General features: G+C 33.7%; 1 protein-coding gene and 1 long non-coding RNA gene across 7 annotated transcripts in view; one reads left to right on the top strand and one right to left on the bottom strand.

The window, feature by feature from the left end:
* LOC106504458 (uncharacterized) overlaps positions 1–16509 on the top strand; it is a 1793907-nt gene that overhangs the window by 1540066 nt on the left and 237332 nt on the right. For 3 of the 4 annotated variants that reach the window (XR_014810743.1, XR_014810742.1, XM_084969049.1), the window contains one exon: positions 9781–9844. The exons of the other annotated variant lie outside the window; for it this stretch is intronic. The gene's annotated coding sequence lies outside the window, so the exon portion shown is untranslated. The remainder of the gene's footprint in view (positions 1–9780; positions 9845–16509) is intronic. 4 annotated transcript variants of the gene reach the window in all.
* Positions 5509–16509, bottom strand: part of LOC102165728 (uncharacterized) — a 582163-nt gene continuing 571162 nt past the window's right edge. For 2 of the 3 annotated variants that reach the window (XR_014810753.1, XR_002345876.2), the window contains exon 5: positions 6961–8593. This is a non-coding gene — a long non-coding RNA (uncharacterized LOC102165728). Of the gene's footprint in view, positions 8594–16509 lie in introns of all 3 variants that reach the window. The other variant, XR_014810751.1, reaches the window with a different exon arrangement.

Here is a 16509-nt window from a genome sequence, read left to right as displayed (position 1 = left end):
CTTGGAGCACAAAGTGATTAAGACCAATGATCCGTATATGGTGGCATCAGCAAAATACTAAGATGAACCAGCTATAGCTGTACTGCTCAATCTGGTAAATACTTTGACTTTCATTTCAGCAGACAAATGTAAGTCGATTCTCTAATTCAGAGGGATAGAACAAATTCAAAACTGGAATTTAATCTCTGAGCATATTGAAAAGGGGGCTCTTTGAACCGACAGTCACACAGCAAATGTTAAAGTGCTGCATCCCTTCAGTGTTTGGGGAGGTCACCTGTATTGGCACTGTTCTCTTAGCAGCAGAATCTGACTTCTTACCTAGAAAGCAAAGTCTGCAGTTGAACTCAGTCTCCTCCAATAGGAATCGTTTTAAAAACAAATACCTTCTCCTCATTAGAATCTAAACTAGAGGGAACAGGAATTGGATTTATGCCCTCACTTAAGAGTTAACCTTGGTGCAGTTCCAAAACCCTCTTTCAAATGGATGGCAAGCAATACAGGAGCACAAAGTGACAAAATTCTAAGAGTTTTTGGTCATTGCACTGCTTTCCTTCCCCACATTTAATTCATCACATGGAGGATTCCCCCATGGGTTTTTAATAGGCTGAAGTGGCAAATACAAAGTTTCAGTGATTCCAAATAAAGCACAGTGACATGTCCTATCACTACAGAAATAAAAAATGTGTGCCAAGTCCCATTAGTCACCAAAACATGATCAGAAACATAACTATCATTTTCCCTTTTGCAAAGTGAACACTGGAAGAATTTCTACTGAATTTGTGATTTTAAAAGCATTATGGGTGATAATCTTTTTAAAAAATTGTGAAAACCTGCCAGTTATTGAAATTGTCAGATATAGCCTGTATATGTTCTTTACTTGAAGCTGAATGCTTATTAATACACTGAAACTTAATCTGAAATATTTTCACTGTAATGGTTTATTATACACTGCCTTATATCTCACATACCTTCAATGTTTTCCTGTATGCTGGTGATTCCTAAATTAGTACCATTTCTTTTTTCAGTACCATCATAAAATATCCACAAAAAAACTGTATCTAGATTATCTTCTAGGAGCCTCACATTCATGGTATATAACATGATATTAGGTACTTTTTACCTCCTTCTTTACTAACTTAAAAATACCTCACTTACTGATACTGACTTAACAATAGGCAATTTACTTAAGGTGAGAAACTGGAGCTGTCTTTGCTCCCTTCTTCTAGATCATTCCCAAAATATGAACGGTAGTAAATACTGATATCACAAATTTATTTATAGCTTATCCCCCTTTTGCCATCATTCTGCTTTAGATCAACAGTAGTGCAGAGACTACAGAGAGATGATAATGATATTTCTGTTGCAATAACCCCTAGAAAACTTGGGGAAATAACCACTGAGAAACATATATTTCAATGACATCAAAATCCTTACCCATTTTCTGAAACAATGTCATATATGCATGAAATTGTTAATAAGTACAATTAGACTATAAGTTTATAATGTCATGAAAGAGAAATTCAAGGTGAAACCAAGTAAAATCCTGCTCCAATAAACAAGTCTTAATATACGCATAGATGGGAGATATTCCAGGTTATAGTCACTGTAATATTATTCAGTTCTTGAGTGTTTTTTTATCACTTATTTTTATATATTTTTTTCTGCTGTACAGCATGGTGACCCAGTTAGACATACATGTATACATCCTTTTTTCTCACATTAAGTGTTCCATCATAAGTGACTAGACAGAGTTCCCAATGCTACACAGCAGGATCCCATTGCTAATCCATCCAAAGGCAACATTCTGCATCTATTTACCGTAAGTTCCCAGTCCCTCCCACTACCTCCCCTTTCCCCTTGGCAACCTATTCTCCAAGTCCATGATTTTCTTTTCTGTGGAAAGGCTCCCTGTGCCTTATATTAGATTCCAGATATAAGTGATATCCTATGGTATTTATTTGTCTTTCTCTTTCTGATTTACTTCACTCAGGATAAGAGTCTCTAGTTCCATCCATGTTGCTGCAAATGGCATTATTTTGTTCTTTTTAATGGCCAAGTAGTATTCCATTATGTATATATACCACATCTTCCTAATCCAATCATCTGTCGATTGACATTTGGGTTGTTCCATGTCTTGGCTATTGTAAATAGTGCTGCAGTGAACATGCAGGTGCATGTGTCTTTTTTAAGTAGACTTTTGTCTGGATATATGCCAAAGAGTGGGATTGCTGGGTCTTATGGTAGTTCTATGTATAGATTTCTAAGGTACCTCCATACTGTTCTCCATAGTGGTTCTACAAGCTTACATTCCCACCAACAGTGCAGGAGGGTTCCCTTTTCTCCACACCACCTCCAGCACTTGTTATTTGTGGACTTATTAATGATGGCCATTCTGAATAGTGTGAGGTGGTATCTCGTGGTAGTTTTGATTTGCATTTCGCTAATAATCAGTGATGTTGAACATTGTTTCATGTGCTTATTGGCCATCCGTATATCTTCCTTGGAGAAATGTCTCTTAAGGTCCTTTGCCCATTTTCAATTGGGTTGTTGGCGTTTTTTGGTATATTTTAGAGATTAGTCCCTTGTCAGGTGCATCATTTGAAACTATTTTCTCCCATTCTGTAAGTTGTCTTTTTGGTTTCTTTTTGGTTTCCATCGCTATGCAAAAGCTTGTCAGTTTGATTGGGTCCCAAAGAGTCATAACCTTCATTCTAACATCAGTAGCTGTTGACTACCATCTCATGGCTCTAGGTCCTGGCATTCATGTCAAAGTATGGATAAAATACAAGCAAGTTGGTTTTTGTTTATTGTTCTTAACACTATCATTTCTCCCTCTTTGCTCATTCATCATTCCTCTCCTTCCTCTGAAACTCATTTGAACTACAAGTTTTTCAGAAGAACCTCTTGACCATATCTTCCTTTTGCTCCATCCATCCATCTCCCTTCTGTCATTTCTGATATCTTTTCATTCTCTGCTGATGTCACAGAGCGGTCTACCATAATTGAGGATGTGGGATCAATGTACAATATTTGTGTTTATCAGTGGTGTTTAGATATATAATGCATTACTTTAAAAATAGGTAGTAGAATATATTTTGAAGCAAGATGACCTTTTGGCAATTTGGACAGTAGATAGATAGATAGATAGCTGCTTCTTGCACTGTACAGACTATTAGCTCTTTTGTTAACACAAATTTCTGAAGAGGAGTGAGAATTAAAATAAGACATGTAAACAGTGACAATAAACTTAGGCTATCCAGTAAGAGGATTGAGGTACTCTCTCCTTTTTTCTAAAATGGCATGAAATTTAAAGAGACTAGTATTAATTGAACTGTTGATAACAAACCTATTTTCTTTACAACTGTTTTGTACAAAATAATCCCATAGAATATGCATAGAGAAAATGATGACAGCAGCACAAATGTTGAACTGAAAGAAGGACCCGGTACATTTCTTACCTTTTAAGTATATCATTCTAAGGAATAAGACATTGGTTAAAATATACACTTTTGACAATGAGATTTCATTATTTTGAATACATTTAAGGATCACACATTTTTCCCATATTTTCTGTTAGCTCATTGCACATACTTTCTTATTCATTAAACAGAATGTTAAACAATTTATAAAATAAAATTTGATATTGTAGAATTCCATTGTCATTATCTCTTACATGAACATGCACACATGTGCATGCATATGCAGCCTAAATATGAAGGAAGAACAGTGATACAAGCCTAAACTATCAAAATTCTATTAGCTATATGTCTAATCTACTGCAGTTTAGAAACATTTTCAAGAATCCTGTCCTTTCCTCATCCAGCAGAGAAGATTGAATGGGTCTCCTAACTATACTGATGATAAGAAGGCAAAGATAAACCAGAGAAGTCATTCTTGCCTTTAGGGATTCACCTGGTAAATTGCTGCTTAAAGAGTGCTGTCAATAAGTTAACTTCTTTACTGTCGGGAACAATTCTCTACTGGCGGTGAGATGGACAAGATGACCTAATAGATTTTTTTCATCTCAAGATCCAAAGTTTCTTTTCAAGAATTTCTGACTAGAGAAGAGAAACAGTGTTTAGGGCCTGTACACAAATTTTAACTTTGAAAGGACGTGTATTTTATTATGTTCTTTCTTTAGTGAACTGATGTAAAATTTCTAAGAACGGCCTTCCTTTATTGACATATTGCATTACTGTATTTATATTTTAAATAATTATGATGGTTAAGAGAGATTGTGGGACTTAATATTATAGGCTGAAGATTTCCTCTTGCCCCTGCCTTTTTCTCCTGCATTACCTGAAAAGAAATATTTTTCCACTTGCATTCCTATATCTTTTAGTGAGCAGAGAAATGTAGTGGAATGGTTAAAACCACAGACTTTAGAACCAGGTTGAGTTTTTCAAATATAACCCTACCATCTATTAGCTAGGTGACCTAGAACAAGTAAGACCAACTTCTCTTTGCTTCAGTTTACTTATCTATAAAATGGAGATAATAGTAGCCACCTATATTATGGGACTGTCATGAAGGTAAAATGCGTTATTATCTATAAAGAAAGATACATGGCATATGCCAAATATTATATCTGTGTTTGCTTCTGTTGTTATTATTACAATGGTTTTTATTAAATGCACTATTCTTAAGAATGTTAAATTATTCTCCAATTATGTATAGTAATATATCAGTTTCAGAAATCATGTCACATTAAGATTCCACATTAGATGAGTAACTGACTGGTTCTGCATTATCCTTTCTAAGTTATGGATAGTAATACTGCAGATATAGCAAAGTTGCAAATCTTAGAGGATTTGGTAATTCAAACAATGAAGTTATCTCACCTGTATGTCACCAATGCTTCCTTGTATCATGGCAGTTTGCAAAACTGTGCTAGTGTTACTGGAGACTTCAATGTTGAGAAGAAACAAGCTCCACTTGGCTTTGGAAAGATTATATTTTGATGAGTTTTGTTGATGCATTTTAATTTAATGTTATTTATGATGATTTCTAAGAACTTTCCACAATTCAGCTAACTTTTAATGCAGCTGACTACCAGAAATGAAACTTCATTTGCTCTCTCAGTCCTTCCTCGCTGGCTCTAGTAGGAACAAACCTTCTGTTGCATTGTCAGAGCTCACTAAATCCCTAGGTGCATAACTTATATATAGTATTATCTTGCTTAGGGACTAAGCTTCTCATTTGTTAGACTATAAACTAATTTTCAGTAGTAACATTTCCTTAATCTTTCTAATTTCTAGCATCTAACACACTGTTGGGTTTAAAATAGGTTTCCAATGAGCATTTGTTGAGTAAATGTCATCTGCCACTCAAAACTGATGTTTAAAATTAGTTGTTCCCCCAATACAATGTTAGCATGGCTCTGTGGCCTGGCACCTTTTATTATTGAGACAAAAAAGTGAAATGGTAGCATCTGACTTATGTTACAGAACTGGGATTTGCCTTTGGGTTTTTCAGCTTTCACAAATGCAAACTAAATTCATATTTTCAGTGTATTAAAATGTCTTTTTAATCGTGGAAGTAATTTATATTGCTGTCACATAATTTTGTGTTGTAAAATATTTTGTTAAAATGACTGAATCAGAAATCTGAGTATATATGGACAACATCAAACTGTTAACCAGTACATTTCATGGTGCATAAAATATATCAAATGCATAATTTATACTTTCACTGAGTTTCCTATATTATTAATGACCATGAGTTTACAATAGCCTATAATTATTTTGCTTACTCATTTGAAAGATAAAATTATAAGATTATATTCCTCTAATACTTCTTTCCCTTTACTCTCAAACATTAAAGGGATGGTGTTTTGAAGGTGCAAATAATTAATTAACATGTATATTTATTTTCTGTCTTTGTAGAGAAGAAAGGAAATTTCAAAATACAGAAAGACTTGGTTGAGGATAAATTTCTCTACATAGAGAATTCTTTCCAGTTGAGGTATTTCAGAGGAAAAGAAAAATGCCTGAGAAAAATCTTCCTTACTTTGCCCCTAAGGAAATAAAGTTACCACCACAGTCACCTCATCTAATAACTTCTCTTATCCCATTTATAGGTTCATCTTGTAGGTGGACTGATTTTTCCTTATTTTCATTCTTTTCACTCATTCTTTTTTCCTTCTTATTCCCTATTGATATGTATTGAAAAGTGCACAATTGCAATTTTACAATTAAATCTCTTTATAATACTGCTTGTCTCTCTGTTATACATTGATCCAAAGCTATGCACCAAGTCAATGGAGCAAAGTGAGTTTAATTCTTCCCTTGGCTTGTTTACCTTCTTTCTTCATCAAGCAGCAGCAATTAAAAAACACAGCACCTCAATCCTCCTTTTGATATAATTAGATAAGTAATTCTTATGAAGATCTGCTTATTATTGATTCCTTTCAACTCTTCTTCCTTCCCCCCCTCCTCACTGCATCCCACTTCACTCCCCGCAAAGTTAGCAACAGCAGAAGTGGGACATCTGCTCAGAAAAACATTTAGATTGCTAATGATTCTTTTTAACATCTGTTACACTGCTACTGAACAGTTGTTGTTTCTTTAAGGAGGCTCAAGGGACAAGACCTATGTCACCTTAATAGTGGGTACTTTTTGGAAGTAGTAAGCCCTGTGCCTTTGGGAACTATCCAAAAGTGCTATTGTGTACATACATAAAGTTAACGCTTCCGGTCTTAGATTTCTTTTTTGTCCACAGCAGTATTTCTGATTAAAGTAATTTGTGTCTAGGTGTTGTATTACTTGATAGTTTTTTGTCTTCTCATTCCATTGCTCATTACAGAGGCACTTTTAAAGAGAAACACTATTAAGCACAAAATGTATCTTATATCTCCTGTTGAATTGGATGTGAGTTTTTTACCAAAAAAAAATTCAAATAGGCTTTGATACCAACAACTCAATCTGTATGATAATTTACAGTAAGGAAATGACTTGAGAATATGGGCTGGGACCAAATTTTTTATTTTCTTTTTAACAAATACATGTTTATTTATTCACAAATACTTTGCATGAGAAGAAATAAAAAAGGATTTCTTTAAATATCTTCCCAAGGTACCCTGGAAATACTCTCTGGTCCTCATGCTTCAAAAAATAATGTGTCTCACACATTCAGACCACAGGAGCTAGAAATTGCTAGTGAGACAAAATGTGGTTCATGTAAAAATTACATCTCTGGTAATTCAAATGAGTGAAAAATATAAAGGGAATTTTAGTAAGTCAAGCTTGGCCATAAAAGAAACTGATATCTGAAATGGAACTTAAAATAATTATGTGATGATTGTTTTGCTAATTCATTTTCCATGCAATTTTAGATTAAGCAAAATCTAATATCTGAGGGAGTTGTCACTTGGCTTTTATTTATTAGTTGATCTGTTCTACATACGAATCTGTATAGATAGATATATAACATAATAGACAGACAGCTAACTTTCTCATTTTCTGCAGACTTGCTCTTTTCCATTGTCTTTCATCTGCAAAAAGCTCTATTGCATCCTCTGGTGGATGAATCAATTATAATGCTAGGGAAAATAACCTAATGTCTTAAGAGATATTTTAATAACTATAAAGAATATTTTTTACTTCACATAAAAAGTCAAAACACTAATATCAGTGATATAAAATGTGAGTTATTTTTTCTCTAACATCTTGAGACAAATATTGGGTTCTTTTTTAGCCACCTTAGCAAAATCCAAGCCAAAAATAGCAGTAACAATCAAATTAACTCAGCTGCCTAGTTCTCCCACTTTTGACTTTTCACTTAGCTATGACAAGGTAGATACAAGGGCTCTAGTAGTTTGTTATGGAGTTTATTAATAAAAGTAAATCATTTGTAGCTTGGTAAACCAATTAAATGACAGCTAATCTAGTACAAGTTTTCTTTGGTATGTATAATGCAATTTATATCAAGGCATGTAATTTAAAAACTCAATATTTTTGTTCCTTCTTAAATGTATCACTTTCATTAGGTGATACATTACTTGATTAATAAGTAATTGGAATTTTAAAATGTAGATAACAGGTTAATTGACATAAGAGAAATAATGATACAGCTTAAACAGATCACGCATTCATGTAAAGTAGCACTGGAAAAGCCTTTACTACAAAGCGTAAGTATGACAGGTACTATCCCTTTGTGGCTTCTTCTAGATCTGAGATCCCCTGACTCCAAGACCATCATGTTTTTAAAGTACATTAAAATTGTGTCTTACAATCGAGTTTTTTACTTAGTTACATAAACTTAGATTCTTGTATGGAAATTTTTAACACATGGACATTTCATTATATTATTTTCTTAAATTTTAATTTTGAAGATATAAAGGTAAAATTTTAAATGAAAATGAATATAAATCTCACTGAACAATCTATGCTCCATTACTTCACACAAACTTCAGCCCAAATCCATTTTAGTTCTTATCCAATGAAGTGCTCCATATAAAATATGGGAGATTTTGGAACAATCCAACAAAGTCTGATTGTACTTCAGGCTGTATCAGTGATGTGACTTCTTGGTTTCCAAGGCATTTCTTTCTTTCCTTCTTTCATTTCTTTCTTCTTTTTACATGTTCACATATCTGAAATTAAGATTCACCTTACAATTAATGATGGAGCATTTTAATATTTTTTCTTAGTTGACACAAAATAATGGTACACCTTATTATTAATGACATTTTAGGGTCAGTAAATATGGTAAGTGGGTACCAGAGAATGGGTTGAATTTAGGAAGCACTCATAAGTCAGTATAATATTCCTTTGTAAATAACTGCTAACACTTGATGCTCTTTATCCTTCCTGAGTGACTTAGAATCAAACCTAGCCACTCACTAAAATTTTAAAGTTAATCGTTTTTTTCTTGATTTTTTTTTTTTTTTTTTAATGACCACACCTATGGCATATGGAAGTTCCCAGGCTAGGGGTCAAATTAGAGCGGTAGCCATATGCCTCCATCACAGCCACAGCAACATGAGATCCAACCACGTCTATGACCTACGCCATAGCTCACAGCAACATTGGATCCTTAACTCACCGAGCGGGCCAGGGATTGAACCTGCATCCTTATGGATACTAGTCAGGTTTGTAACCCGCTGAGACACAATGGGAATTCCTTCCTTGATTTTCTATCAGCCGATTCTCTAAGAAAACATATTTAAGGGGGAAAACAGTGGTCTTGGAATAGATCACATCTACTAGATTGTGAGACCATGGTACTCAGTAATTTTGTGGAGTATTAACCGTGAGATACTCAAATAGATTTTTATAGTACATCTGAAATCACCTAGTATATACTTAAGTGGTTTTTCATTATGTAAATAGATTTTATCTGTATATCTCATACTTTTAAAATATTCAATCAGTCAAAAAAACTTTTTTAATATATAACTGTAACATTCTTTCAGACTTCAGACAGCAAAATTTATGCTTGAGACCTGTGCATTTTTTTATTTGAGTTTCTACACATCCATTTGGCAAACATCAATTTCATGGCCTTAGGCACTGCTTTGTGTTCCTTGCCATTGTTATCATTGGTACTGGAAATTGAAAAATTATGTAAGTGATGTGGTTCTGGATTTGTTGTATATTCACAATTCTGTAGTATATAAAGACCTGTTAGGGTAAATCTTTCCAGAAAATCTAACATCAGTAGCAATGAAAGAGTTCCATCCACTAGCCCATTCTTTATTCATATGCAGAAGGAGGCAAGAAATTGAAATTGGCAAGGCAATTTATGCCTTTTCTCAATCTTTGTGTCTTTTTATTTAAGGAGTATGGCAGCCCTTTCCATTCAGCACCAGTAAGGATCCCATGGGGGTGTCACTGTCACCTTGGTGAGTCTCAGCTGCTTTGAGATGTCTCATCTTGCTAGCCTAAGTGTCAGGTACTCTAGCTCAAAGGGCATGTGTGTGTTTATATTTACATCCTCAACATAAGCAAATGATATTGCCAAGTTTGAATCCAGTATTTCAAAGTGAATTTAATAATCGCATATCACACAAAGCAAAACTAGTGCAATCTATTCAAACACAAAGCAAGCAAAAGCAATAGAATTGTATGCAGTGGCCCTGCATTGTATTTATTCTAGAATAAGCAATATTTAAAAACTCATTTAAATCATTCAACTCCTTAGAAAGGTCAAGATCATTATATGTTTTTCTAGGATTGTTTAGTTTATTGTTCCCATTTACACAGCTGCCTTCATTACTATGCAGATATAAAATGATAGGAAAAATTTATGGAGGAGGCTATCTTCAAAATATTCATTAGTATAGTAATTAGTATTATTCATTATCATGTATAAAAAATGAGGAATGTTTTAGTAGAACTTATGTTCAAATGGTTTACTTATAGTTCTGAAAATACAGTTTGGAAAAGGCATTAAGATTGGTAAGGAATAGAGGAGATGAAGAAATTGGAATTAAACCACTTCCTTCATCGATATTTATTATATTTGATCTTCAAATTTTTGTGAAAAAGACATTCCAGTTCTCAAGGTATGCATATTAGTGGCAAGGAATAAATAACCAGTGTTATTTCATTCAAGTTTAAAGCAAGCCGATTTTATGTCTTTGTTCACACTGTGCTGGTGTGAGGTGGGGGGGAAGCAAAGGCCAGTTCTTGAGCCAATCAAACGTTTTACTCCCACCTTGTGGCAGTATGCTGCATGGCTACTCTTCCAAGTTGGACGCCTCAGACTTTTGGTTAAAAATGACTTATTTTCATATTATCCTGACCATTGATGAAAATAAGATCAATTAGGTAAAGGGCTTTGTTATTCACCAAATACAGAGGTCTGTGATGCAGGGCTCCTGCAGCATGCAAATCAGCAAACAGTGACATGAACAGTGCTACAGAATAAATAGGCTTGCTTTCTCTACTTTGATAGAATTCGAAGAAATTTTGCAGGTTCCTCTTTTTGACCAACTACACTAATATACTTTGTACATCAACATTTCAAAATGTTTTTAAATATCAAAATTATTTCACAAGCCAGATTTAGAGGGTTAGTAAAAGCACAACTTCTTGTTCCTTTTAGCCTTAAAAATATACAATGGAATATGTAAGATGCCTACAAAAATATACTGCATAAAAAATTGTCTGACGAAGTACCAAAAAACCCTGAACTCAAATGCTTATTTGTGCAATTTTCTTTCCCTCTTTACTTTTTATTTCTGTGGATTGAGAAATATATGGAAGGGATACATTTAGCTGGTAGGTTAGAGAAAAAGATCTGAGACTGTTTGTTTCCTTAGACTCCTGCTTATTCCACAGTTTACTACCTCAAACTCTCAGTGAAAACTAACCTGTCAAATTCTTCTCCCCAGATTGATTTTACTATCTTCCTAATTGAGATTAACATCCATCTTTGTTAGAAGGGACACTAAGCTTCTCTCAGCTATAATAAAATAAAAGCATCTTAGTTTCTGAATGAGACAACCTTGGAATCAAGTCTTTCCATTACAGCCAGGGGCTTCTTAAAAAGCACCTGTGAGACCAGCCCTGTTGTTGTGTGTCAACATGGGCTGGCAATTTCTGTAGATGACCAGTATTATATTTTTCAAAGGCTCTTCCCACCAAAAGCTGTGCTGGTCTCAGCACAATTTAATTTAGGACTAACAGCCTCTATCTGAGAGTTGACTTTCCCTTCAGACTTATCAGATTTGAATTCAGGAAGATATAGTTAAATTGGTTTTACTGTTTTAGAAACATAGGAAACTATGAGTAGGGAATTAATTTATGAAACAGTATTCCTAATTAATTTCAAATTGGATATTCCCTTTTAAAAGCATGCTAACAAATCTATTAAAACTATCTTTATTATTTGGTATGATAGGATTCACATATATGTATACATAATGAATATATATATAAATGTATATACATACATATATATTTTTTTACTTTTTCCAATTTTTGAGGATCATAAGTAATTAAAGTACTGTGATTTTGGTATACGTTTAGTCATCAATGTCTAGATCATATAACAAATAATTAAACTTTGTTCTTCATTTCAAGTTCCTGAACTTTTTTCATCCTTTAGAAATAAACAATAGAAAGAGATGAGTTTTTACTAATTGTTATTCACTATCAATTAATGTATATTAAATAAAAAATTAAGTCATTCTCATCATCATGATTATCTTAATAATCTTTAAAAATAATTCTACGCATTTTAAAATTCTTGACTAGCAACTCCTTTCAATTTTATAATTGATGACATTAGTTTCAAAATGGCAGCCACATAGCTGTTCAAGTTGAAGATGTATAAGGATTAAATAAGATACAAATGTTTCCAAGATCCTCTTTATTTTACATATAACATTAACTTCCACATAACTTGTTTTTTCCTAACCCCTAAAAAAATATAGAAGTACTTTTCTATTAAACATCTTTAGATACAGAAAAATAGATACATACCTCCTATTTTCTCTTTTAACACTTGTTTCTTTTGTATGTGAAAGGGATTTTGTCTCTGTCAAACTATTACTTTGAATTAGGAACGAGGTGCTGTGTACATCTCCTCACACTCTCTACCTGAATCCTTATCTGAATGTCTCATCTGGGAGAATTTGAGTTTTGTTTATAGATGTTGCATTTGTAACTGACTGCATGTTAAACCAGCCTGTGGTCCCTTTAGGAGGTAAACTGCAGTAATAAATGAAGTTGAAATTCTTTATTCCTCATCTGGCACAAGTCATTAGTTTTCCCAGATAAGGAGGTATTTGCAAAGTTGCATTCAGATCTTGATTTTTTTTTTTTCTTTCTCAAGTTCAATTTTTTCTTTCATTGTGAAATTTTATTTCGCTTATTATATTGCTTTATCCATTTAAAATTCAATCTTAGAGGAATACTCACAAAAGACTTAGGAAATTTTTTTTTTTTTTTTACTTTGGGTCAAAATGTCTCAATAAGATTGACAACTGCTGAAACTTCTAGTAAATCAAAAGTATCTTTTATCTCCTAAATATTTAAATAGTAAAATATCTCTGGATCAGATTGGGCATGCTCCAAAATGGCAAGAATATGTCCCTTACTTCTGATCAGAAACAAAGTTCAGACTCAAAAAGTCATGGACAGTTAAAAATTAAATTTTTTTTTGCATTTTTATTTTGTATAGACAATAGTAACTGTATAGCTCAAGACAATGACTGATATTTTTGTATGCCTAAATTTATTACCTTCAATTTTTCATGATTATACATGTAGAATATGTCATTTTATAAGAATTGGAGAATAAGCACAAGAAAGTGAACAGCAGCAGCAATGAAACTATAGCCTGGAGAGAAACACTGTTCTCTGAGGTTAAACAACTGTGGATAAAACTTTGTCAGGCTTAGTTAGTGCCTTATGGAATCCATTGTCATTTGGATTTAATAAGAGAGAGAGAATAAAGTCCCATTATCCGATGAGTTCAAACCGGCTACATCTTTACAGTCTACTGAGGAGTCTACTTCATGCTTTGTACTTTTCTGAGAAAAAAGAATAGCACAGAAACACGTTCACAAATCTAGATGTATCCAACATCCCACTCTAACTAATCTACTGGTGTTATGGACTGCATGACTATGTTCTTCCCCAAAATTTATATGATGAAACCCTAATCCCAGTGATGGTATTTGGAGGTGGAACCACTGGGAAATAATTAGGTCTAGATGAGGTCACAGAGGTAGAGCTCTCATGGTGAGATTAGTGTACTTATAAGAAGAAAAAGACAAGAGCTCACTCTCTCCACTCCACTTCCCACCATGTGAGATACAAACAAGAAATGGTCTATAAACTAGGAAGAGAGCTCTCAGAAGACACCTAATCTGTAGCACCCTGATCTTGGACTTTCCAGCCATCAGAACTGTGAGAAATAAATATCTATTTTTTAAGCCACCCAATGTATGGTATCTTTTTATAGCACAGCCCAAACCCACCAAGACAAATAGTATTCTAAATTTTAAGAGCTAAGATAATATGTTAAAAATTGAAGTAACTGTTGTGGGCTAGGCATGATATTTTGAAAAATGTAAGAAAATAAAATATTTTCCCTCTTCCAAATGATTAGAGTATGGTTGGGATCTAAGAGTAAATTGAAAGCTATTATAAATACATACACTGGTTTGTTAAGGTGGTACTGAAAAGGAGCATGTAAATACTATTGATGAGTAAAAGTCAAGGTGTTCCAAGCAACACCTGACAACTTTCTGATTTCAAAAATACCCTATCACATTTTTTTGTTTAACACAGCTTTTGAAAGAAAGCTCTTTTCAAACAGGAGAAACAAAAGACATGTCCATTTTGCTGTGTATATATGTCTGGTTTTTTTTCTCTCTTATTTATTTATTTTTAATTGTTATTTCCCCAATACAGTTTTTCTTATACTATACAGAATGGTGATCTAGTTACACATACATGTACACATTCTATCTTCTCACATTATCATGCTCCATCATTCCCGTTTTAATGCAGTACCATGACATGTCAAATGGCTAAGTCTTCTTGTGAACTTCCTCAACGGAATGGCACAAATATTTTTTGATCCCCTGGCATACATGAGGAATGTTAGTAGGATAAATACAGAAATGAAAAGTTTATCAATTTGTTCAGTTTAAACCTTTGTCTATGCAAACCAAGTGGACTATTTCAGTAAAAATATATCTAGATAACTTGATCAAGGTAGAAATTCTTTCCATGATTATTCTAGTGTAAATATAAGCCACTTTGACCCTCTGAGAACCAGAACTGTCTGCATTATCTCAGACTGAAACAGAACACTGTGGGAGATCTGAAAAGGCAATTGAAACCACAGTGGGGAAACTTGTTATTGGATTTTTTTTTTTTTTTAAATCTCATGCCTTGTGACATACTAGCATTTGAGAAGGTCAGCCTTGTTGAGGCGTGGATACTTTAATAACAAGTATCTCTTCATAACAAACTTCACTTGATAGTGTAATTGACTTCACATCTGTGAGATTTTTATTACCGTGGATTTTCATCAACACTTCACCCAACATTCTAACTTGCCAATGAATAATGCCTGGTGAGTATCACAGACCTGAGATTACAAAGAGGGCTATGAGGTTGATAGCCTCTGTTATAGGACCATTGCCAATATATAAATACAATGAAAAAATTTGTAAAACTCTCATATTTGACCCTTGGAACAGCTATCTGTTAATATCACTGTACTACTGGCAAAGAATTATTTTCCCTCCCTGGCATCTTCATGAGTGTTTTTGAATTCCCACAGAAATGAACTAAGACTTCAACTTTCTGGAAAACTTCTTATAAGAAACTGGCTCACTCTTGTAATTTAACCAGTTTTGTTCATTTCTCTTTACAATACTGTTTAAAAAGTTCATGTGAATTAGAAAGTAAACCATCCTTTTAAGATTGGATTAGGAAGACTAACAGAAGTTGTGCAGTTGAGTTAAAAATGTCAATTTTCTTTTATATACACTGTCTCTTATGCAGAGTCTCCACAAAACTCTTGAAAGATAAAGGATGAATGATTGCTTAAAGGAAGGCATCAGAGAAACTCAACCAAGACAGAGAACAAAATGTCAGGCAGGATTCTTTCTCATAGATTACTTAATTACCCAATGTCTAATAAATGCATTTAAAGGATTTTTGTCTGGTAAGTCTAGGAAGAGGAATGACAGCACAGTTGATGCTAAGATAACCTTGACACCAAACCAAATTAGGGCAGGCAGGGTTTTGGTGCAGTCTCATGCAGTGCAGTGCTTTCAAAAACAAGAAGGCTGAAAGTTGGTTTTAACTGACAATACAGTATTAAAAGAAGCAAAGAGAGGAATTCAGAACACTTAGAACTGAGGAGGGCAATTGAGAAACAAATCAGTTTTTCCCTGAATGATCCCACAAAAATGCAGACACTGTGTTTCATTATCTATATTATTAACTTATAGAAATTTATATAGATAGAGGGACATATTGTCATTCCTCTTTATTATAAAATTCCTTCTTTGTGAAAACCCAAATCTTTACCAATGACATATTCTTAATTTAACTGATATACCAGCAGGGGAAAAAGGCCCATTACCCTCTATTAGGCACCTACTATGTGCTAAAGAAAACAGATCAAGCACTTGAATCTTCACAGTTGCTCTCTGATGTGGTCATTATCTTTCAAGATAAAGAAAATATGACTCATAAATTATACTTCATATTTTTCAAGTTCAATTTCTCAGAGGCTAAGCCAGCATTTTCCAAGGAGTTTAGCTGGACAACCAAGTCCATATTTTTTCCTTATATCCCACTCTCTGACACTGTAGGTACCAAGAGGTGCTGACTGCACAAGGCCAGCCATCTAATTAATATGGTAGGTAGACTAATTGATTTTGGTCAGTGAATGTTTAATGATCATTTCACTTCCTCCCTTGACTACTCTAGTTGTAGTTAACATGTCAGGAATGTGTTGATTATTCTGAAACATTAAAAAAATATTCATAAAAAATGAATTGATAAAGCTATTCTTATGAAATATACATAT

This window comes from Sus scrofa, chromosome 7 (assembly GCF_054392235.1).
Source record: "Sus scrofa isolate SSC_HxYL_T2T_F1_AM1 chromosome 7, Sscrofa_HxYL_maternal_Yorkshire_Landrace_v2.0, whole genome shotgun sequence".
In the NCBI taxonomy this organism is placed as follows: domain Eukaryota; kingdom Metazoa; phylum Chordata; class Mammalia; order Artiodactyla; family Suidae; genus Sus; species Sus scrofa.
This window is presented reverse-complemented; position numbering and strand designations above follow the sequence as displayed.